This window comes from Equus asinus, chromosome 4 (genome assembly GCF_041296235.1).
Source record: "Equus asinus isolate D_3611 breed Donkey chromosome 4, EquAss-T2T_v2, whole genome shotgun sequence".
NCBI classification, from domain to species: domain Eukaryota; kingdom Metazoa; phylum Chordata; class Mammalia; order Perissodactyla; family Equidae; genus Equus; species Equus asinus.
In genome coordinates, this window is record NC_091793.1 from 29,100,055 (window position 1) to 29,126,019 (window position 25,965).

At 35.0% G+C, this 25,965-nt stretch overlaps 1 protein-coding gene across 3 annotated transcripts in view; it reads right to left on the bottom strand.

The window, feature by feature from the left end:
- Nucleotides 1–21,636, bottom strand: part of MGAT4C (MGAT4 family member C) — a 677,866-nt gene extending 656,230 nt beyond the window's left edge. For 2 of the 3 annotated variants that reach the window (XM_070507020.1, XM_070507021.1), the window contains exon 1: nt 21,302–21,636. The gene's annotated coding sequence lies outside the window, so the exon portion shown is untranslated. Of the gene's footprint in view, nt 1–19,172; nt 19,208–21,301 lie in introns of all 3 variants that reach the window. The other variant, XM_070507022.1, reaches the window with a different exon arrangement.
- Nucleotides 21,637–25,965: the final 4,329 nt, after the last annotated feature.

Sequence of the window (25,965 nt, forward strand, 5' to 3'; positions counted from 1 at the left end):
GGGCTACTGTCTACACATCAAACCTACAAAAGTCATTATATCTGGAAAAGGAGGAGGGGATCTAATTGTGCTTTATGTATGTGGAATAATCCAGGAAACAAATATACTAAAATATTAACCGTGGATAATTCTGGGAAATTGACATATGAGTGCTTGTTTTTACTGGTTTTGCATTTTCAAAATTCCTAAAATAAAGTCAAAGAGAGGAAAAAGGGATAGTTATTGAAATTACTTGATAACCTCCCTCACCTGCCTTCTAAGGATTCAATGAGGACTGAACTTGTGAAAGATTAATTCCCATGTGGAGTTAATTAAAAGGGATTTCAAAAAGGAAAAATGAGAAGTTAAAAAAGTAAATGGCACTGGAAATAGAAGTGCATTTCCTTAGAATTTGTAAGAATGTGCAAACCTTTTGAGTACATGAGAATACTCTTGGAAAATATCAAATTAATATTATTTAAAACACTCTTCTAGGTCCTGCAGATGCCAAATGGGTAAGTAAAGTAAAATAAGTCAACATGTAACATGTGAAATATAGAAAGATAATTATTATAAAGAGGGGGGCCCATGATGTTTGCCACACATAGAAGAATTCCCTAACATCCGTCTGTTGTGTGGAGGGTGGCAGGAACATCCACAAACACTTTTTGAAAAAGGTGATTCTAGAGCTGAGACTAAAACAGAAAACTAGAAGTTAGCCCGCTGGTCCTGAGGTGAAGCAGAAGGTGTGAAGTGACCGAAGAACCAGAGGATGTTTTTAGACCATGAGTTTCTTGAGAAGAGGAACTGAGACTTGACTTTTTAGGCTGCAGCCCAAAATCCAGCAGAGTAGGAACAAATAATTTTTATTTTACGAATGAAGCAAAGAACTAGATGACCATCTCTTATATGTTGTTTTCTATTTGCAAAATGAGGACAATACAGCTTATCTGAACCTAACAGGAAGTTTTTAAGAGTGATACAATTAGATATTTCTTAGTGTAAGAGGAATATCCTATTTCAAATTTAACTTATTGTATATAAATTTTTAACCATGTATATCAACTCATAGAAATGTCAACGCTTTGAACATAGCCACATTTTAAATTTATATTTGCTTTGAATGTTCTTTGATAAAAAATTAATTCAAGTTGCTTGGTAACATTTACCACAAAGTGAATTTCAAGGCATTTTAATATCAGCCATTTTAATACTAATGGAATAATTTCTAAAATACTATTAAACTACAATATACTATATTATCATTTTTTTTTTTTTGAGGAAGATTAGCCCTGAGCTAACTGCTGCCAATCTTCCTCTTTTTGCTGAGGATGACTGGCCCTGAGCTAACATCCAGTGTCCATCTTCCTCTACTTTATACGTGGGATGCCTACCACAGCATGATATGCCGAGCGGTGCCATGTCCACACCTAGGATCTGAACCAGTGAACCGCTGGCCACCAAGAAGCGGAACATGTGCACTTAACTGCTGCGCCACGGGGCTGGCCCCTACAATATACCATATTAACTATTAACCTTTTAATGATATGTTCTTTTGCATGAAGTTTAAAAGCTACAAAATTATGTAGAAGAAGATCACAAAATAGGTAGATATGAACGACATTCATATTTTAAAAACGAATTAAGTGAAGAAATACCAAAAAAATGAGAATATCAAATTAGTCATTCACTTATAGCAAAATATTAGCATTCTACTTTTTAACTATTTAAATATCTAGCATTTTAGGTGATTTGGGCAAGGTTAAGTCCTAGCATGGTAGTGTTGGCAATGAAATTCTGTGTTTATAGAATTATGATTATAATTATTTTTAATATAAAAATTATTAACAGATATTCATTCAAATTCTAAAATAAAGATTTTTATTCATTGAATTTACCTGTAAATATCGGCAAAGAACAAAAGTATTTAAAATACTACTGTTAGTCACTAGGATGGGAGTTAGACAATATTATGTATCTTTTAAAAGGGATCTATTACTCTTACACATTTCAAATAACTGTTTTGGATTTGGGAAAATGACTAAAACCTGAGCAAAGTAAGTACAACAGAAGAGAAGTAAAAAGTAATCGGAAACTACACCACATGGAATGGCAGTATTTTGATGTTATTTCATTTCACATAAACGGCATCTCACATGCATTCTGTGACCTGCTTCTTCCCCCAACATTCTGAAAATTATTGCCTTTTAATTAACATAAGTTTATACTATCACTTTCAATGACTGCACATTGTTCAACATGTCTTAAGTATATAATTTACTCAACTTCCATTATACTAATGAACATTTAGGATGATTCTAAAGTTTTTGTTAAAATATAGCAATGAAGCCATTTGGACATGTATCTTTCCATATTTGTGTGATATCTCCGTAGGATAAAAGCTTAGAAGTGGAGTTGCTATTTCAAAGGAAGCTGGCCTAAACTCAGCCATTATTTACATAAGGAATTCTCTTCCCTTAATTCACTCTCTCCAGGCTGAGTTATTTGTCCCTACTATGTGCCACTATTGTGCTTCAGTTTATTTATATCTCTACACTCCTCTATGATGTGTCTGACTCCTCATAGACTTCCGGAAGTCTGAGAGCGTGTAACTTAGTATTTAATACATATTTGTTGATTTGAATGATTGTTGCTGACAGAATATGAAGAAATAACTTAGATCTATAAGTGTTAGAATTATTACAGACGCACTTGGATTATAGAATGGTTGTGAGATCCCATAAGGCTCACGTGATTGTCTGTGATATACCTGGGATGAAGCTACCCATACTGGACAGATTTTAACTGCTCTATCTAATAAACATGAATAAATAATGAAGTAAATAAGTAGTATAAGTAATTAGTATAAACAATATAAATATTAGTGGATCACTGTAGCCGAAATTTTTTTATATATAATTTCTAGTATGGAATTCTGCCTTACTTGTAGAAACACAGATAAATTGAGTCTCTTGTTATATATTCACAAGAGCCTTTGATCCTTTGATTGCCTTTCCTGAAACTTTTGCATCTGGGTGAAAGCTAAGTACTATGGACTGAATTGTGTCCCCGCAGAATTTATTTCTTGAAGCACTCACTCCCAATATGATGGTATTTAACGATGGGGCTTGGGAAATAATTACATTAGATGAGATCATATGGGTAGGGCCCTTGTGATAGAATTAAATCCTTTATAAGAAGAGACTCCAGAGAAAAATCTCCCTTTCTCCCTTTCCCATGTAAGGACACAAGGAGAAGGCAGCCGTCTGCAAGCAAGGAAGAAAAAAGCTCTCACCAGAACCCAACCATACCAGCATCCTGATCTTGGACTCCCAGCCTCCAATTTGAGAGAAATAAATTTCTGTTGTTTAAGACATGCCATTGATTGTATTTTATTATGGCAACCCAAGTTGACTAAGCCACCAGGGAAAATAGAGTATTGAGATAAACTTTTTCACTGAGCCTGGTACCTAAGCAGATGCAATGTGTGTTTTTGAATATTTGTTTAATAATTACAAATAAAAAGTAGGTACCCAGGCTCCCCTTTTTTCCACATCTTCACCAACACTTGCTATCTTTTGTCTTTTTGATGACAGCCATTCTAACAGGTATGGGTTGATATCTCATTGTGGTTTTGGTTTACATTTCCCTGATGATTAGTGATGTTGAGCATTTTTTCATGTGCCTGTCAGCCATCTGTATGTCTTTTTGGAAAATATCTATTCAGTTCCTCCATCTATTTTTTAATTGGATTGTTTGTTTTCAGTGAGTATGTGGAGAAAAGGGACACTGGTGCACTGCAGGTGGGAATGTAAATTGGCTCAGCCACCATGGAAAACAGTATGGAGCTTCCTTAAAACACTAAGAATAGAACTATCCTGTGATCCAGCAATTCCACTTCCAGGTATGCATCCAAAGGAAATGAAAGTAGGATATCGAAGAAATATCTGCACTCCCATGTTTATTGCAGCATTACTCACAATAGCCAAGATATGGAAACAGCCTAAGTGTCTGCTAGCGCATGAATGAATAAAGAAGATATGATATATATATATATATATATATATATATATGTACACACACACACACTTATCTATGTGGCTAGGGGTTGGAGGAATTGTGGAGATGTTCATGAAAGGGTACAAACTTGCAGTTAGAAGATGAATAAGTTCTGGAGATCTAAAGTACAACATTGTGATTAAAGTTAACAATACCAGAGTACATATTTGAAAGTTGCTAAGAAAGTAGATCTTAAATGTTCTCACCACAAAAAAAGAAATGATAATTATGTGACATGATGGAAGTGTTAGCTAATTCTATGGTGGTAATCATATTATAATATATAAAAATACATCAAAACAACTCATTGTACACCTTAAAATCACACAATGCTTTATGTCAACTATATCTCAATTACAAAAAAGTACCCAGGATATGCAAACTCTATTCCAGAAGAAGGTTTGTAATATTTGATTTTTTCTTCACATTTCATCCAGTTTTTCATTTCATAAATATTTATAGAGAGCCAGTGTATGCCAGATACTATCGGAGTTACAAAGAGATACCTATAAAACACACTTACCTAACATAAAGAGATTTAAATACAGTAAGTTAAATGTGATACCTTTTTTTCCTTAACCAATAAAAATGTTTATTAAACACTTAGTACATATAGGGCCTATGCTAAACATAATGCCTGGTCAATTTGACCTTACAATTTAATGGGAAGACAGATTTAATTACAAAAGCAATCTATAATTATAAACTGTAAAAAGTGTGATGAAGAAAAAGTATAATGGATAGATTAGGTCTAACATAAATTGAGAAATCAAGAGAGAGCTTTCTGATGAAGATAAGAATAATATGAATAGCATTAGTATAATACAAAAGGAAATGTCTTAGGTAACAAAGGAGAGGTACAAAAAGTGTGATACTATTTTAAAGGACGGAAAGATTAGATTTAGTGAGGTTTTCTGCTGTAGAGAAATATTTGTGTAAATTTGATGGAAATTGTCACTTTTGACAAGAAGCTTGAAGCATGCATATAATTTTGGGAAGGATGGAAGAGCATCTAACAGAACGATTCTGCACATAGAAAACAACTTAATTGGAAAAATGTGAGAAAAATTTAACAGACAGCATGAAATGTCATTCCTGTAGAGGAATAATGGAATCTTGGATAGGTCTAAAGCAGATTGCTAAAAACCTGGCTCATCCTGATATAGCTTTGTGATACAGTTGAGAAGAAGATCAGTCAAAGTAAATGAATAAAAGAAGCAATATTGCCATCAGAGGAAACGAAAATAATTTTATGACAGAGAAGAATCTGACGGGCCTTACTGAAGAGATATCAGTGACTTGCACTTTGAAAGAGAGTAGAATCTTTGCAGAAATGTGATTTGAAAAACCCCACCATTCTAGGTGGGTCCAATAGTGTGAGCAAAGAGGTAAAAGTTGAAAAGGACAGGTTATGCTTCAATAAGCCATATATATAAAGATTGTTATGCAGATATATATATATCTTAAACCAGTTAAGAGCCACAGTACTGAATTAAATCATTCTCCATCACTTATAAGCAGTATTCAACCTCTCTGTCTCCACTTCTGCATCTGTAAAACAAACCTATTTATAGTATTTAATGGACACATTGATCTGAAACTTAAACAAATGAATATGCTTAACACTCTTAGAAGAGTACCTAGCAAATAGTAAATGCTTAAGAGTTGTTAGGTTACGAACGGCATAAATTGTTAATTGTTTTATTATGTCAGAAAGAATTCCATTCTAATCAACAGAAAACACTAAGGAAAAATCCACTAACAAAAAGAAAAATCACTGTCCTCATGCAGCTTATATCCAAATGAGGAGGACAGAAGAAAACAATATAAAAGCAAAGCATTTTAATATCAGAGAGTTGTAAATAATATGAAAAATGCTAATGACTAATAGACTAATGAGACAATACCAACAATAAAGTTGTACATGATGATTCTCTGAGAAAGAGGTTTTTAAGTGGAGACCCAAATGAAATGAGAGCACACTTTATGCAAATATTTTGATATAAAGTACTGTAGACACAAGGAACAGAAAGTAAAGATGTCTAAAATGGGAAAAGCAAAAAAGGAAGATTGGCATAATTGACAGCAAGAGGCTGGCATGACTAGAGCAGGGTGGTGGAGAGGAAGATAGAGAAGGTATAAGTGGAGACAGAGTCTGGGTCCAGATTACCACTCGATATAGTGGACCATTTTTAGGACTTGATATTTTTTATAAGGATTATAGGAAATCATTAGAAAATTTTGAGAAGGAGTGGATCAAATCTAATTTATAGTTCTAAAATATGATTTTAGAAAATTTCAGTTTGAATACAGAAGAATAGAGTCAGTAGTTTTTCTCTTTTTCTCATAAAAATTGTCCAAAAGCAACAAGGGAAACATGAAATCAAGAAGAAAATTTCCATTTTTAGTGAAACTAAGCAATAGCTAAAACCCCAAAATACAAAATAGTAGAAAAGCTTCTAAATTGCTGTAAAGATCAAAGAGCAGTGTATGAAGCAGAAGGCAAAAAGAAAACTACAGGGGAGGAATTTCATAAAGAGCCAGTAAGATAACGTCTCAAACATGTGTGCAAACATTTAGGTGTTAAAACAAGTCTCATATTTGCAGAACTGGTATGGGGGCTTGTGTCAGAAGCAGGAGATGCTCTGGAAACTGCTTAGTTCTAGGAAGCAAAAGAAGTGTTTCTAGATAAGAAATCACATAAAAAAGTCATATTAGCAAAGATGAGTCTTTACGGCTGAGTGAAAAGGAAATACTTTGTCTCATAAGAAATCTTACCGCTGCCTATCCCCATTGACTAAGGAGAAGTAAAGAAAATGCATTCATACTCAAAATCTTGAGTCAAAAATAAATTTCCACCTAGCCTGGGACACAGCTCTGGCCACCCACCTACATGACTTTCTTGCAAATTAATGGTTCAGGGTACTAAACTTTTATAAAAATAAGTAAACAAAAATAAACAAACATACAACCTATAAAAAATGTTTTGCTTTGTTTTGTTTTAAAGGAAGGGAAACGAAAGGAAGAGAATAAGAAAAAAATGACAGAGGGCCGGCCCAGTGACGCAGCGGTTAAGTGTGCACGTTCCACTTCTCCGCAGCCCGGGGTTCGCGGATTGGGATCCCGGGTGCAGACATGGCACCGCTTGGCAAAAGCCATGCTGTGGTAGGCGTCCCGTGTATAAAGTAGAGGAAGATGGGCGTGGTTGTTAGCTCAGGGCTAGTCTTCCTCAAAAAAAAGAAAAAATGACAGATAAATCTCCCTAAGGAATTTTGCCTCAGAGTATATAACCAAACATTTTTCTTTAATTGTAAAAACTAACAGGCAACTAAATCCACAGAGCATAAGCACAAATTAGCATTCTACCATCTCAAGGAAGAAATAATAAGACAATAGAAGGAGGTGTAATGTTATCTGGCAAGGCTTAGAAAAAGAGTAGAATGAAATAAGCCTATCAAAAGAGATACAAGGACAGAAAATGGGCAAAAATAAACAAAATTTTTTAAAGGGAGTTAAAAAGGATTATAGAGAAAATGATAGGCATAAAAGAAAGATAAAGACAAAAGAATCAGAAGGAAAATATGAAAAATTGTTGAAGGCTTAAAAAGGATTATGTAGAAAACCATAGATGTGAAAGACAGATAAGAAAAGCCAGCATTTGTCTAAGTGGCTTCCCATTGAAGAACATAGAAATAATGGGAAAAAGTTAATATTTTGTACTGCAAAATAGGGCTTGAATCTGCATATTGAAAGGAGGGAAAAAATGTCCCAAACTATCAACACTGAGGCGTATCCTAGTAAATTTTTCAACCTCAAACATAAAATCCTATTTAAAGAAAGATGCTTTAAGCAGCCAGGCCGAAAAAAAAAAAAAAAAAAAAAAACTGGAACAGACCCTTTAATTGAAATTAAGGGGAAAGAAGGCTATTCGTAGAACACTTCTGAAGAGGCTTCTTTGTGAGGATTGAAAAAATACCTTAAAAATGCTCAGGGAAAAGGAACTATGATTCAAGGAGTTTATATTGAGTCAAATAATCTTTCATTAATAAAAGTAATATGGGGCCGGCCCGGTGGCGCATTGGTTAAGTGCACATGTTCCGCTTCGGCGGCCAGGAGTTCGCCAGTTCGGATCCCAGGCGCGGACATGGCACCACATGGCAAGCCATGCTGTGGTAGGCGTCCCACATATAAAGTGGAGGAAGATGGGCAGGGATGTTAGTTCAGGGTCAGTCTTCCTTGGAAAAAAGAGGAAGATTGCCAGATGTTAGCTCAGTGTTAATCTTCCTCAAAAAAAAAAAAAATTAAAAACTAAATAAAAGCAATAAAACACTTTGAATATACAAGAAATATTTCTATGAACTGTTTCCAATATAAGTACCAAAAAATGAACACCAGCCAATCAACAGACTATTAGAAAAACCTCTGGCGGGTGAGGGAACTGTGGAACATTAATCTATAGATGTAAGATTAAAACAAATGTGAGGTTTCGGGTGAAGGAATAGTTCTGTGTGGCATGCCTTAATGCAGAAATGATATAAACACCAATGCTGGAGGAAAGAGAGTAAAGACAGCAGGAGGTATGCTCATTCCTCACCTTTCTGATAATAGCTAACATCAGAAAAAGACGGAACTCAAACACTTCTCAAATCAGTACATTTAAATTGACTAAACTTAATTTTTAAAAGAGAAAGATTTTCACATTGTTTTTCAAAAGTATCCTAACTCTGTGCTGAAATAAGAGATAAACCTGAAGCAAAATGATTCATAAAGATTTTTAAAAATGTGCAGAGACAGAGGCAATTCAAACATAAAGAAGCAGAGTTCACAAAATCAATAACAAACAAGGGTGAATTGAGGCCAAAAAGCATTAACAGTGACAAGTCAGGGCTCTGTATAACATTAAAGCATACCAATACCACTGCAGATGAAAGAATTACGAATATGTACATATCAAATAAGAGCTTCAACATACATAAACAAATCTACAGGAAATACAAGGAGAAGAAGACACACATTCGTGGAGGATATTTAATTTCACCTCTCTGACCCTTAACTTATCAAGGGGACACAGAATACTTAAACGTATAAGGTATCTATACAGTTCTAGTAAATGCTAGAGTTGGGGCTCAAGGTCATCATCACTGGCTCCAGAGACTAATTGCTTTACCAGCATCATATATTGGGACACTAGAGTGCCTCTTGGCTGAGGCAAATATACATATATTTATGTATTTGGAGAGGAGATGAAAAATTTCTCTTCTGACTAAAACAAGAAACAAGTGAAAATGAGGGTTGTTGGAGTTTTAAGAAAAAAACTGAGTTAATTTTTTGAGAGAGCAATAGACTGCAGTAATGAGGGGGTTAGTGTGAGTGGCAACAGTGCTAAGAGACTAGTTAAGGTCAATTGGGAAGGATACAAGGGTCCTGGATGGTTCCCAGAATCCAAGAGCAGAATTTAAGTGCAGCAAAGACCCAAAAAAGCTCCTCACACTACCACTATGTCCATCTCCCAGCTCCCTGGGAGTCTGCTCCCCACTTCTCTGAGTCCCATTCTACCCTATTGCTCTTTGCAGGCTGCCTTGCTAGGTCCCTTTTGCAACTAGCCCAGTATTGGCTGCCAAATTCCTGCTGTCCTTGACTACCCAGTTTAGGTACCAAATTAAGACGGATTAGAGTTCCTATAACCCTATTCTAGATTCCAGCAGAAGAGAATCTAATTGCTGTAGTTTATGTCATGTGGTAATAATTATCTCATGCTAAACTGGTGGGATGCAGGACAGGACCAGGAGAAAAAAAACAAAAAAAAATTGGCTGCAATTGAGGAACCCCAAAAGTCCACTGTAAGTATGAATCCTGTTCTGCACGTAATTTAAGTTATTTACTCAAGTTCAATTTAAAAATTATACCCGAAGTTTTCTTGATATGTCCATGCCTTCAATGATATCATCACCATCTTTTTTGTTTAAATGTTGCCTGCAGAACAAAAGCTAAGAGAACATGTCTTTTTACCCAAAACAGTATGTTGAATTTTTCACCCATGGATATGTAAGAATCATAATGAAAAGAATGCCACAGAAAAAAGGTTTGTGGGAGGCAGTCATGTGTTGGAATGGGATAGAGTTCATGTGGGAGAGAGTGTGTGTTTCTCCTTAGGCTGATGTATTATAGCACTTATAGATTGCCCCTGGGAATCAGCGACTAAGATAAATTGAAACAGAATGTAGACCGCGGGGGGTGGGGGGGGGGGGTGTAATGTTCTGCCAAATGTTAACTTTGTAGTTTTATGATTTTGGCTAATGTGCATTTTTTTCAAAAATATACACTACAATAAAATTACTGTGTCAGTTCAAAAAGAAAAATTACAAAGCCAAATAAAGAGACTCTTCAGTTATTTCTATTACTAATCCCCTATATTTCTAAGATAATAGAGACTATGGTACTCAAACTTTTTTAGAAAAGCAATTCAAATTGTAATACACAGCAAAATTGAATATCATTTATAGAATTAAAGAAAAATATTTCACTCTAATAAATTAAAAGATACAAGATATTTATTTCTGTTTATTGGGAAACTGCTTCAGCATAAGATTCCTTCCCCAAATAATTTCTCTTGAACCAAGTGAACAGTGGGTCACGTTAGTAGCAGAAAGAGACTAGGTTGGTTTTATAGCATCAGTGAGAATGATGGAAGACAGAGCATTTAACTAAATCCAAAATCTCTGTTTCTGGTGCAACCATGGATGTGATCCAAAACCTTATGAAATGGGAAAATATTTGTAATCTGTTAAAAAATTCAGGCACTATTTTTCTCTTTACATTTTCTTGAATAAAGTATTTATAGTGTTATTTGTAAACAGAAATATCTAGTGGATATTGAACATTAAACCACCAAGTTGGAATCAAAGGCAGGAAGTCATGACTAGAGTTGTAGACGTGGATGGAGTTTAAGATGTAGAAATGGATGAAACCATCCAGGATGAGCAAATATCGAAAAAAAAATAGAAAAGAAGGCAGACAACAAAATGTAGAGAAATGTATACTTATGAAACGAACAAAAGAAGAGTATCTTGGAAAGATGTACATTTCTCACACTTAAACTAATAGAAAATGTTGCAGCAAATCATGTTTCATTTTCTGATACACTGTGTGTGGCAGGAAAAAACACCCATTTGAAAGTCAAATAAACTTTGCTTCATATCCAAGTTACCTATTTCAATATAAAAATGTGAATAGAGAGAGGATCCCATGCCAATCACAAATGAAGTAGAAAGATTATCATGAATGATCAACCTTGTAAAATGGTTTGCAAGCTCTCCGGGATGTCAGTAAATTTAGGAAATCATAGGGAACACAGAGGTATGCAGGCTAACTCATAGCTGACCTCTGTTATTCACATGTTTTAGAAAATGATACCTAAGCTGATCTCATTATGTTAGCAAACTTTGAATATCAAAACTTAAACAGCTCTCACATAGTAATTCATGGTAGTAGGCAAGATTAAGCATTGAAAATCTCTAGAAATAGAAAAAATGCAATTTTTAGTGGAAAATCTGTTACAAACAAAAGGATTCAATAAAGCTAATAACGTACAGATTTTTACATTTCTGCAATAGTTTACTCAATCAGAAAACATCCGATCTTTTACATGAACTTTTTTCTATCTTAAACAGGATTCCAATAAGCAAAATAATAAAGGATTTTAATTAACTGTGTATTTGTCATTTCTATATCTCTTTTGAGATATGTTCTATATGTAAATCAACTAAGTAAGATTGTTTATATTTAAAACAAGTAATCTAAGCTTGTGAGGCTAGAATGCATCATTGTGCATCACCTTAATACACTTCCATATACAAACCTTATTTTGATTAGCTTTGCTTCATTCTTAGCTTTTAAAAAAGGAGTCTTGCAAACCTCAACATAGAGTAAAGTAATTTGAACATTAGTTTCCAAATACACCATCATGCTGTGAATGGAGAGAATCTAGAAAAAATAAACACAATCTTCTCTCTTTGACAGTGAACAACTATAAAAAGGAAACTCAGAAACAATCTGTATGCACATTAACGGGTAATGGATAAACAAAATTTGATACGTCCAAAGAATGAGATACTATTTGCCGATGAAAAGGTGCTACAACATGGATGAACCTCAAAAACAGTGTTCTAGGAGGAGGAAGCCAGACACATAAGTCTACATATTGCATGATGTCATTTATATGAAATGTCCAGAAAAGGAAAATATATAAAGACAGAAAGTAGATTACTAGTTGCCTTGGGTCAGGGTGAGAAATGAAAGTGAGTTTAAGTAGACACAAGATTTATCTTTGTGGTGATGGAAATGTTCTAAAATTGAATTGTAGTGATAGTTGTACAAGCAGTAAATGTGCTAAAAGTCATTGAACTATACACTTAAAACTAATGAATTTTATGGCAAGTAAATTATACCTCCATAAAGCTTTTAAAAAGGAAGTACATCATATAATCATGGATGCTTTTCAGAAATTAAGATAAAAAGGAAAATACTCCCCCCCGCAACAAAAGTAACCTCATAGAAAAACAAGAATCTCAATTTTCAGTTTATGTTAATTTGTAAAAGTACTAGCTGTGATGCACAGTAACAGTTTTAAAATAATATGAAAGACTGTTTAAAGTTTTGAGCTGGTTGATTATGCCCACCTACCACTGAAAATAAAGGATAGTTACAAGTACCAGTAAGATACTCCATACAAAGTATTCGTCTAATGATAATTATTTAACATATGCATTTAATTATATAGTCTATATATCCTTCCAAACCTCTAAAAACAGCTCCTAAATAACTACTAGATTTTGCCATTCTTAAAACCTTCTTACAATTTTAAAACATTTTGAGGGGTTGATAACCATTTCAAATAAATCAAGTTAAATATAAAGCAATAGTCAAAACTTCCAATAAGATTTTACAAGTTTGATATATGTCCATCCAAGCTGCTAAAATTCCATTCAATCACAAGAGCAATATATTTTCCTCTGCTTTTCTCATTTTACTGCAGCAAAAAATATCAAGTGCGTTTATAACTCAGAAGTGATTTCAGTGACCCACAGCAAAAGACTAAGGACTGTAATAATTGTTTTGACATTAATAATGTTTGAGGCACAAGTGTTTTGTTCGTTTATTTTATAATTGTTGCTTCTCCTGGAGAAAGAAAATTGATCTTTTTTTTGGTCTGAATTCTGATTTGTCTCTTACATTACAGAGCTTGAAAGACCTTAAGATAACATTTCAACAGCAACCTCACAGTAACTTGAACATTTTTATTTGTTTCTCTCACCCAAAGACAGAAGCACTAGATAAAACTTTAAAGGGAATTAAGCCATGCATATATACATATCCATGGTCCTTTTTACTGCATCTACGTAAGGAAGAAAACACATATATGAATATACCTTAGGAATGATCATTTAATAAGCAATAAATGTGGTTTATTACTGAATTTTGCCTCATGAATGTGTCAGGTAAAATTCTAGCATACTGTGCATTCATATGCACATCTGCCTATGCTTACATCTATGCTGGGCTGCTGATCAGTGGCCTGATCTGCCTGTCTATGTTAGAGCAAGAGTCTAAGGCTCACTGTCTCTCCTTGACTGTTCATCAATATCTCTGTGTCTGTATCTGCTTGTCTGTATTTATGTGCCTGTCTATTCATCCTTATCTCTCCATGGTGTCTTTCTGGCTGGCTGTCAGTCTGCCTGTCCCAGTAAAATGGTCTGACCATCCCTGTCCTATTGTCAGTTCCTATTTGTCAATCTGTCTCTACGTGTGTTTGTTGGCCTGTCTCTGTTTGCATATTGATTAGGCTGTATGTATTGATCTGTAGGTGTGTGTCTGTCTATCCATGATTCTGTCTACTTGTACATATGTGCAGATTAAGATTTTTTCTTTAGTGTAGAAATGATTTCACAAGAAGAAAACAAGACTTGAAATTAATGCCAAATACAACTTTCTCACAGTCAAAGGAGAATATATAACAAATGTTTCAGAGAATTCTCTTTATGGGCACAATCCAGTTCTCAGCATTATTCTCAAGATCCAGCCCACCTCTCCCCAAGTCACAGCCTAGAGATAATTATCTTCTTTTGCAATGAGAATCTTCATTCCTTCGTGTAAATTCTACCAATTCTCATAAAGATTTTCCTTTCCTAGATTATTTCCAATTTTGACCCCACAAGGATAATCCAAAGGAGAAAAAAATCCCTGGTAGAACATATTCTAAAACTTGAATTATTCCATGAGGAGTAACACTAAGTACAAGGTGGTGGGAGAGAGCTGGAACATAACCCAGGGTGGGATTTAATGCTCTAATTCCTATATATTTCATGGTTCATCTGCTGGTGAGATGAGAAGACGCTTCTCACTATTCTGCCTGTGAACTAGAGGTCTGCTTTTCAAATCTTCTGTGAGTAATCCTTGGAAAAAACACAAACACACATGACACTCACAGACATGCGGACAAACACCTTCACGCACATTCACAGGCCTACTCACATACCTCTTAAAGATAAATAAAACCATTTTTAGAGGGAGTAAACTTAAATTCATATTAAAGAAAAATAATTCCAGAACAATGGAGTATGCGTGGTTATCCACCTGTCGCAATGAAAATAGCCAAAAGATTTATACTTTGATTTTGCTCTACAATGTCCAGAAACCTACTAGAGCCTAAAATAACATGGCTCATTACAATAATTTCCTAAATAATAATAGTGTTTATTAAGGTTCTACATATACGCAAACATATATTTTAATTGCTAAACTTATAATTAAAAACTGGAACTCTTAAAACTGGTTATTTACACTGACTGATTTTGACAAATGATTGACAGCCTCCCACTTTATGATTATTTTATTTCTTATATTAGATATGGACATCTAGCAATATTACAAGGATTTGATTATAAAAATGAGGTGACAGAAGAATAATTTATGAAGTAGGTCAATGGTATTTATACCACATGAGAGTGCTGGCCTATTTTTCTTTTCAAAAGATGTTCCCCCACCAAATTCAAATTTGGCTAGAAAATATGATTCAGTTCTACAAAAACTGAAGGCATATCAGATGTATTGACGAAATTAAAAAGGACAACTCAGGAATTCACACAACACACAGCATATGTTTCTTAGAATTAAAGCAGAATTTCCACCTGGCAAAGTTTTTGCTCAAACAGGTCCTTCTACAAACGCATTCAAATCTAGTACCTGTTGATACCATTTAAATGAATAGAAATAATACAGTATTTATATCCAATTGTCAGTTTTGTTATTTATTATTTCACCACATAAAATCATTAAACATTCACTTATTTACAGAAAAAATTAAATATGAAATTCCTGTGAGTTTCAAAATTATAGCATTTTGTTCTTTAGCTTTTCTAGGATACACCTAAGCTCTTTATCCATACTCATTCACTATATGATATTTTAAGCAGAAAAAAAGTCCTAAAAAGATAAATCACACCCTCTATAAGAAAAGAAAAAACAGAAATTACGTCATTAACTAGAAAACTACCATAACCACTACATTCACATAAAAATGTGGGACTAAAGTAAGCCCTCCAACATTTCCCCTCTCTTTCACCTGAATTGCCACTTGATACATATTTTTCAACATTTTCACAGCTGTTCTCATAGTAAACATAAAACTCTGCCATGATCTGAGAGCCATTGTAACACAGTGGTTAAACGCCAGATTCTGGACGAAAGATTCTGTATCCAAACCTTGGCTACTCATCTAAGCTACTTATGCTAAATAACCCTGGGCAGTTGCTTTGTCTATGCCTTGATTTCCATATCAGTAAAATGACCATAATAGCAGCTACCTTGCAAGGTTGTTGGTAGGATTAACATGAGAAAATGCGTGTTAAGTGTTCAGAATAGCCTTTAGCCCACAGAATGGATTCAGTAAGTGCAAACTGCTATTGTTATTATATATTTTTTCAGATGCTGTTCTAACATTAGGACTTTAAAACGTCCATTGAGAGTGAAGGTAAAATACTCTAATAGATATTCATGTCAAATTGAGGTATTTGGAAGGATTTTGGCAGAAGAAAAGGAGTGAGTTACACTTTTAGGCTAAAACCCAGTGGTGCCATCTACAAAGTAGACTATCTTGTGCAAGGATACGGAAGTTTGGGACTATCGTTTGGTCAGACATTGAATGGGATTTTTCACATCCTAGGACAAGAGTTGGCAAACTATGCTAGTGGTCAAATGTGGCTCCTAAGAACGTCTGTTTTCTTGGTTCTTTTTGTTTTGTTTTTACATTTAAACAAGAAATAAGGAGAAGGAGAGAAGGAGGAAGAGGAAGGATATATGATAGAGACCTTATGTGGTCGCAAAGTCTAAAATGTTTACTGTGGTAGTTTTCTCGGGCTGCCACAACAAAGTACCACAGACAGGGTGGCCTCAACAACAGAATTTTTTTCTCACAATTCTGGAGGCTAGAAGTCAAGATCAAGGTGTTAGGAGTGTTGCTTTCTTCTGAGGTCCCTCTCCTTGGCTTATAATTGGTCGTCTTCTCCTGACGTCTTTACACGGTCTTCCCTCTGTACGTGTCTGTGTTCAAATTTCCTCTTCCTATGAGGACACCAGTCATACTGGATTAGCACTCATCCAGATGACTTCATTTTAACTTAATTATCTCTTTAAAAACTCTGTCTCCAAGCAGTCACATTCTGAGGTACCAGGAGTTAAAACTTCAGCATATAAATTTGGGGGGGAGACCATTCAGCCCATAACTTTTACTAGCTGGCCTTTCACAGAAAAAGATAACCAACCCTTGTTCTAGAAGCCAGAGGAGGTTATATCTGACAAGTGAACGGTATTTTCTTTGTGTCTTTTTTTTACTATTCGTTTATCAATATACAGGAAACCCAACATCAGAGGTAGGCCTTAAGATGGCAACATCACAATAGAAACAATACCCACTACCATTTTTGACTACTTATATGAACAAGTCCCTGCACAGTATTTGACTACATTTTGCCATTTGTTTCACAAGACCATGGGGATATTATTATTAATCCCCACTAACTTTTACAAATTAAAAAACTGAGTTGGAATTAGAACATAGTTTCCAATTTCCTTAAGTACTAGGTCAAAATATCCAAAGTTGGGAATCAAAAAGCAATGGAACAAGAACTTCAAGGATCTTTTGGAAAATGAAGTCAGATGCCTACACCTTCTTATTGGTGACTGGGTATATTCATAGGTTTAAGATAAGATTGGCATTGACAACGAAAACTGACTCAAAAAGAAAATAGAATGGCTTTGCAGCAGGTACTCGCGTTTGTATCCACATTTTGATCCAGTTAGAATGTGCTAGCTACTTTCCTGTAACACACTTTCAAAATAATTGCTTGGTGGTTCCCTTTTATAGAGGACTTCTGTACAACTATTTCCAAATTTCAATATAAAGACGTATAAGACAAACTTACCTTCTCATATAACTCAGAATATTAAAGGTTTTCTCTATGTGCTTAATTCAATATGAAATGTATCTGAGAAATTCAGACTCAGAATTTTTCAGCAGTCTTGTGACCTAAAGAAAGCAGCTTCTAGCTTAGATTTGCATCCTATTTTTGTAAAGATTCAGACTCAGAGTTAAGGTCAACATCTGGTGGATTTAACATTCACTTTTGCCAGTTTCACTCTCATTAAAAAATGTTTAGCATTTTCTAAAAGCAAAAGCTGTCTTTTATTTTATTAAAAGTTTTCTTATATTTTCTTTGTTTCTTAAGGGGTGAATTTGTATGCTTGAACTACTCTGTTCAGTTGGAATTTGAGGCCATCTCCCTAGACAAGCCACTCTAGCAAAATAAAATGCAAATGAAAGGGGCAAAGGGCACAGCATAATGAACAAGAGGATTTACTGTCTTGTCTTCTATTTCCATATCCTTTGGGAGAACGTAAAAGTGGAAAAATGAGATACAGTTCTATCTGCTTTCCTTGGTAAGTTATGGTTGGTAACTTCGCTATTTGATAGACATGGAGAGTATGCCAACTAATTTCTCAAACTAATCTTAATTCCCAACTTTATCTAGGCAAGGGTAATGCTTTAGTACTTCTGTAGAATACTTTAGTACCAAGCAATTACTACACGCTCAATATGTTATTTTTATTACTAAGACTGCTAAACAAATGGATTTGATAGTACACATGTATTAGCACTGCATTGTTGAAGAAAGATAAGAGACAAAGTGGTTTCACATTCTGTATGTGAAACTATGATAAAATGCATTCAAAAGTAGGTCTTGTTGGGGCTGGCCCTGTTGCTGAGTGGTTAAAGTTCTGAGCTCTGCTTCAGCGGCCCAGGGTAAATGGGTTCAGATCCCGGGGAACAGACTTAATCCGCTCATCAGTCATGCTGTGGAGGCATCCCACATACAAAATAGAGGAAGATTGGCACAGATGTTGGCTCACGGCGAATCTCCCTCAAGCAAAAAAAAAAGAAAAAAAAAGAGGACGATTGGCAATGGATGTTAGCTCAGGGCAACTCTTGGTCATCAAAAAAAAAAAAAAAAAAAGGTACTGTTTCTTGACCACATGTTGTCCACAAACTATGTGTTTGTGACTTAATGTGAATGATCTCTACTAGCCACAAGAACCTAAAAAGTAGATACTATTATCACCATTATACATCTGATAGGATAGAGGTATGTAGGAGATCAGTTAACTTACACAAACTTGCTTAACAGATTCAAACCTAGTTTGTCTCACCCCCAATCCAATGTTCTGTTGACACTTTGACACAAGGAACAGAGTTAAGGAAGAATTTGAAAACAACTGGATGACCAGTCTGGGCTTCTCAGTAAAATTGAATGCAAATCATTGACCGAATACTGGAACATTTCATGCCTTACACACATAAGTAGCCACTAAAGAGTCAGCCTTAATTGCCTTCCTCTGTGGGCACCAATTAGAAGTCCTGAAATATCAATAAGCTGGCTGATTTAGGAGAGAATACTATTATGTGTTTTTTCCTCCTACACATTGTTTTGAAGCACCACACATATCACAGGTACTCAATAAATATTAAATATTTAACAACTCATAAAATGAAATTATAATAATATATTTTGCAAAGAACTCACCACAAGATGAAGTAAAACAAGTTTTAGCAGGAAACCTGGAAGCAGAGCAGATTTGGATAGCTGGGTAAGTGAATAAACACTATAGGGGGCCAGAGACACTAACACTATTGTAGCCAAGAAGGTTAATAGGAGGCCAGAGTGATAAAAATGTTTATTGCAATTTGACAACTGAAACTGCCCCTCCTGATTTTTACATATGTGTTCCATTCATCCAATGCCCAAAATGTAAATTAAAGGATAGTTACTAAGCTGCGGTCAGATCTTTCCCATGCCAAAACACAAAGTGACTATATTTCATTATCTATTGGTATTATCTTATTTTGAAAGAATATAAAATATGTTCCATGAAGTCATTCTTTTTTCCTACTTGTGCCCTCTTTTGTATAGCGTTTGAGATTTTCAGAAGAGCCAGTTGTGATGATAATAAAGAAAGGATGTTAAATCACTTTATCTTCTGGCATTCATAAATCATTGAATTGTAAAACTCTGAGACACGTAGGAGTGTGTGCAGTTTCAGAGAGCACACTTGTGTAGGTTTAAACAAGAACTGTACGTTTTTGAGGGAGAAACCAGGCTTGGAGCAAAGTCACTTGCTTTTTTTCTTACGTGAGTGAAGGGAATATGTTCCATTAAGGAGAGAAAAAGCTTGCCAAATGGAGAAATCCATAGGGAAACTTTAATTTAAGCCCCTGTTCCTCAATTCTTGTAAGATTCATGAAAAAAGCAGCACTTAAAAGTACTCTTTGAGACCTCTATTCTCCTTCCTCTTTTCCATTTTTTGCCTTTTACAACCCCTCTGAGGATAAGAAAGAATGCACTTAAAGTTTCTATTTGGGTGACTCAATCCTTCTTCTCTCTCTCCTTCATTCTTCCAATAGTCTCTCAAAAGCTCCCAAGAAATCAGAACGCAATTAACAAGTGCTCTCTGAAGCTCTGCCACCATTTCCTCCCCAAGCCTGTTATTAACCCACTAATGGGTCCGCAGACTCTGTGTTCCAGTCCCAATACAGCAGCAGGTACACCATGCTCCAGCTCAACGTACCTGCTATTCTACCCATTCTAACATCCATTTTTCACCAGGAAAAATATCAACAGCATGGTAAGTTGCACTGCACCTATTCACACAATAATAAAATGCCTAAAAGCATCAAAAGTCCTAATATCATAATCTAAAATATTTCTCCAGTTTTCAGAAACACACCGTGACTACTATGTGCTCGCTTTCTATCCTATACCTCCATTCACTCTCTGCCACAGAACACCCCCTTAGACACACATACCTTTAACTTTTTGGAAGCAGGCACAGAAGTCATCCCTTCCTATTCTAATATATCATAGGTATAAAAAGTGAAATTTCAGTTTAGGATAAGGCTTTCTCCATTTTTATTGGTTCAGTTAATCTTCAGAAGTTTGTCAGCTTTTAACATTTTGCTGAACAGTTTTGTGTACTTCTATAGATTTATCAAGGTTTTTGCTTCACAGAAGAAAGTGGAATAAAAAATTTTTATAGTATCTACGTTTAACTAAAACTGTAGCAACTAATTTTAGTAAGATTCTTCTGAACTCAAACACAAATATCTGTAAAGCCAACAAAGTACACCAACATAATATTCCCAAGAAGACTCCTATTGGAGTTTCTTTAAATTAAATGCTTTTATCATTCATGTATTTATATATCATAAACATCAATGACACCAGAATTAACAGCATTTGAGACAAAGTTTGTATTTGAGAATATATGGAGAAAAAATCACGATTATGTAAAAAGATTAAAAAATATATAAGGTTAAGTGAGTTTCCAAAGTATGTATTTCCCTTCATTATACGTTGCAGCTACAAGAGAAAATCCTCAAGAGAATTAATATGAACTTATGTTAATGCAGCCTGCAGAACGGTTTTGTTTTGGTTTTGGCTGTTTTTGCTGACAAGGCAATTCAAACTATATCCTACTAATCTTTAGTAAAGGAATCAGATTATTCACCTATAAGCATGCAGCATCAAAGTGTCAATCTTTAGTCAATACTGACTATTTAACATCTTTCTCTCTTTCACACATTGGGATTCCCAGCTCATTATATCATTAGCTGATAAATAGGAGAGGGTAATGAATGGAGAAAATAACTACGTACCTTCAGAGAAAACCTGCCCGATAACAATAATCCATTAGAAAACTGGCAATATCCTCTGATCTATTGCCTGCAAAGCTATGACTTGATGGAGAGTTTCATTCCCTGGGCTCAGTTCTCCAGAAGAAAATCAGCACAATTTAAATATTTCTTGGAATGTGACAGCTCTCTAGATCCCCGGTTGCATTCTGTTCCCCAGGGATGGCAATCTGGTGTTCCTGTGTGCATAGAGCAGTGAAGATGAATTGAAAACGCTTGAGATAAATTAGGAATGGCTAAGTTAAAATTGTCTCTGCTCCAGACTCTCTCATCTGCAGTCTGTAAGCCTGTTTTTCTGTGAAAAAGCTAGATGGCAGGCTGCCTCAGTAAGTTCTTCTTAAGCGACACAGAGGATTTTCAATGAAGAAAAATTCTCCCATTATCTAAGCTAATGTGACTGCTGCTAAATCTAGTTTTTAGAGTGTCTACTTGCATGAAATTCATTTTCACCCTTGCCTGTTTTCAAACTACAGTGAGGAATCCATACTATCATGCTATATACATATCTTTCTGAGAAAAACACAAAGTTTTCAGCTAACATATTAAATTGTTTCCCTTTTTGCAGTTTTAATGATTATTTATGCATAGAAAATTTCCTCTATAGGTCCTAAACCCATTTCATTGCATTTTATAATATGTAGAAGGTTTTGTCTTAAATTGCGGTACCCCAATATGAATAATTGTTTTTATTAACACTTATTTTAATGCAGTTCCACATAGAAGTGAGTCATTTTCAAACATCAGTTAAAATGCAGAAGTAATATGAAAATATAAAAGAGGGGTGTAGAATCCCAATATGTGACCACAGAAGTAGGTATTGACTCTTTGAATATCCTCCTAAAGAAAATAAGATGTTCCAAATAAAACCAATTTTCATAAATTATTTCCCTTCAAAATTAAAAAAAAGCCATTTTTGAATTCTGTTTATTTCAGTTGAATGGTATGTTAGGACATGATCATTTTTCTCCTAAATTAGAAAATTCTTTTAGAATTTTAATAATCTGGATTTGAGACTTAGTACACTCCACATGGTATATGGGCAACACACAAAACACAGAAGGGTTATGGAAATTTTCAGTTCCATTTCTTGGATATTCTATAGAAACAACTTTTACATTATCGGAAAGGACATTTAAAAGAATCATAATACACGAGTATATATATATTTTTTAAAAAGTGCTGGCTAGAGAAAACCCCAATCTTATCCTTCCATAACTTTCCACGTGGCATTCTGTAAGGCTCTATGCCTGATTATTTGACGGGTAAATAAATTGTTGCTTCCAAGATAAAGATGAGTTGCACACATCATGAGGGAAGCAAAGACAATATAATCACCTGGGAGCCAAAAGAAAACATAAATCAACAATTCGTTTTTCCTCCATCCACCCTGTGGCTGTAGCTTATCACTTTACTCAGGAAGGTAGAGACAAAAGGGAACACCATAGCAAATACCTCCAGCCCCTCTTCCTCTTCAGAAGTGGCAATGCTGGAACTATTGCAGGGCAAAAAACACACGTGAGTTGGAGAAAAGTGGCTTCAGCATCCCAGTTGGGAACTATAGTTATTAAGCAGATTTTCAAAGACCATGAAAGAAAAAGCAAGGAAGGAAGGAAGGCAATTTATCACCCTCAATTGCCATTGTTAAAATGACCATGGTATTTAGTGTGAAAGATACATAAAGCAAATGAAAAAAGATGAAAGTTAATATATTTAGTAACTGAGAGGTGACTGAATATCCAACTGCATTGCACAAATGTGCACTGTGCATCCCAGTTAATGTAAGAGAAAGTACAGTAGTGAACATACTTTCTTTAAGAATTTCAGTTGTCTATCTCCACTTAGAAACTGTCCATTTTACTAACACTATGCTACAGTGATAAATTCAGGACCATATGCAATTATAAATGATACCTAAACAATTGGAGTATTAGGAATTGTTTCTTGTAAGAAGTAACATTTAAGAAAAGGCCAAGTAAACCTTGATTAAAAGGATAAGGAATATTTCCTGCGACTGGGAACAAAGCACTGAGGGAAATATGCATATTATACTTGAAAGCAGCTCAGTATGGCTGAAGTGTAGAGTGAGGTATGAAGAGCACAGAAAGAGGTGGTTGGCGACATAATGAGTCATTTATGATGTATAAAGCAGTGTGGACTTAATCTTGGAATGGGGAATCATTGAGAGCTCTTAAATAGGGAAGAGAAATAATCAGATTTGCATTTTAGGAAGATCACTCTTTACGCCATGCTAGTCAGGTAAAAAGCATCACAACATATCTAGTTAGCCAAGCCAGACACTTAGTAGTCATAACTTCTTCCTTTACTTCTAGTATATAGTTCATTATCTCTTGATTCTACCTACTTTAAATATCATCTGTTATTTCTGGCCTTTATGGCATTATTTCTAACTTTCATCATCTCTTATCTATAGAATAGCAAGAATCTTTCATTTAATCTCCCTGTTTCAAGTAATTTCCTCCACCAATAACTCTTACATAGCTGTCACTTCTCTTTCTAAAGTAGACCTAATTATATCACCCCCCCAACCCCCCACCCCCGCCTACAACAATTTATTTACTCATCATTACCTGGAGAATAATGCCCAGAATCCTTGAAATGATCTGCAAGTGTTAGTTCAAAACGTTGGGAGCTTCCCTGGTGAAATCTGAAATTGACCACTGTACACAGAGGGCAAGGAGAGACATAAGAAAGAGGCGACCACTCCCGATTGTTAAGTAGCAGGTTTAATAAACAAACGAATTTAGGAGATTTGCCTTGAGTGGCTGCAAGATGAATGAATACAGCTCAGCACCTGCCTGAACCTTAAAAGTTTATACAGAGGCTCTAACTGGGTTCAATTACATATACCACCCAGATGGTCTCAACATCGCATTAATTTCTCAAGTCTGCTTCTTTGAAAAGAGCTCCCACTCAGGGAACTGTGGACGGAACTTATATTCCAAGGACAGGGAGGGGGTGAGGAGGCTCCGATTGCCCAGGTTCAGCTCAGGGGTCACACGATGGTCACGACCTCTCCACGACCTCCTCCAACAGCAAGACCTGACTGCATAGCTTTCTTCAAACAACACCTACCCTAATGGGACTACAACCTTAAGAAAACAAGACTAATAAATCACATTATTAGTTTTTACCTCTAAAAACCTCAGTGCAAGCTGCCCCTTCAACCCAGAGTTTTTCATCAGAACTATGAGACCGTAGAACTCTATACCATGGAATATTTTTGTTAAATGTTATTTTCTCTTTGAAACCATCCTGATTCCCTCATTTAGAATTTCCATATGTTTGTGTATATCTACGTCTTTTGAGTTTGTTGTGGATATTGTATGCCTCAGTTCTTTTGTCATCTTTTTTCCTAATACTTTCATTTATATCCTACTTCTCTCTTTCACTTTCTTTCCTTATTTTTTCTTCCTCTTCCCATTTATTCTTCTACTGTTTATTCTTCTACTCTTCTTGCTTCTTTTTGTTCTCCAGCCTGGCTCCATTTTTCCCCTATCCTCATTTTTTCTAATCCTTGCTATTTTTTAAACAAAGACCTTGAAACTGTAACTGTTGGAGAAATGACCTAAAACTTTCTCCAACTAATGGACACTCTCATTTTCATAGTCTCTTCAACTAACATGATGCAAAAACTAAGCTGTGGAAAGGGGTTGTATTTGATTTGCATTGCATAGTTGTGATATAGACCCACACAAAAATTGACTTTAACTTTTTTTGTTGTTAAACTCACAATTTTCTGCAAGGTCTTTTGTAAGATATTTTTCCCAAATTATAATTTCAATTAAAATGTTAAAGAACCTAAATGTATATCAAAATTCTATCATTCAAAATTTATTTTTAATAGCAATAATCAGAAAGGAGGTGCAATTTTTGCCACTACATATAATTTTTTAAATAATTCATTTTCTTTCAGACTTATTTTATAATAGTTGTTGCAGTCCAAAAATATGGCTTATTTTATAACAAAATCGGCTCAACATTTATAAACTTTTAACTTTTAATAACTTATTTATCCTTAAAAAGGACAACATGGAGGATGTTTGCAATATGATGAAATTAAGAAATAAATAGGGGCAGGCCCCATGGCCAAGTGATTAAGTTCACTCACTCTGCTTCTGTGGCCCAGGGTTTCACTGGTGCAGATCCTGGGCGTGGACCTAGCACCGCTCATCAAGCCATGCTCAGGCAGAGTCCCACATAGCACAACTAAAAGGACCTACAACTAGAATGTACAAATATGTACTGGGGGGCTTTGGGGAGAAAAAGAAGCAAAAAGAAAAGATTGGCAACAGATGATAGCTCAGGGACAATCTAAGAAAGAAAGGAAAGAAGGGAGGAAGAACGAAAGAAGGAAGGAAAGAAAAAGAAAGAAAGAAACATAGACATATGTTTTTGCTTATAAATAAAAGAGACATAAGTCTAGGAGATAGGGAATATTTATGAAAGCTTTAATAAAAAGCAATTTATATAAAAGATCTTTCGAAATTGACAGCATTGTATGAAGAGAAATAAAGACTTACATTAAAACATATAATAAATATTTAACTTAGAAATAAACAACAAATGATATGAAGGACTTGTACACTAAAAACTACAAAATGCTTCTG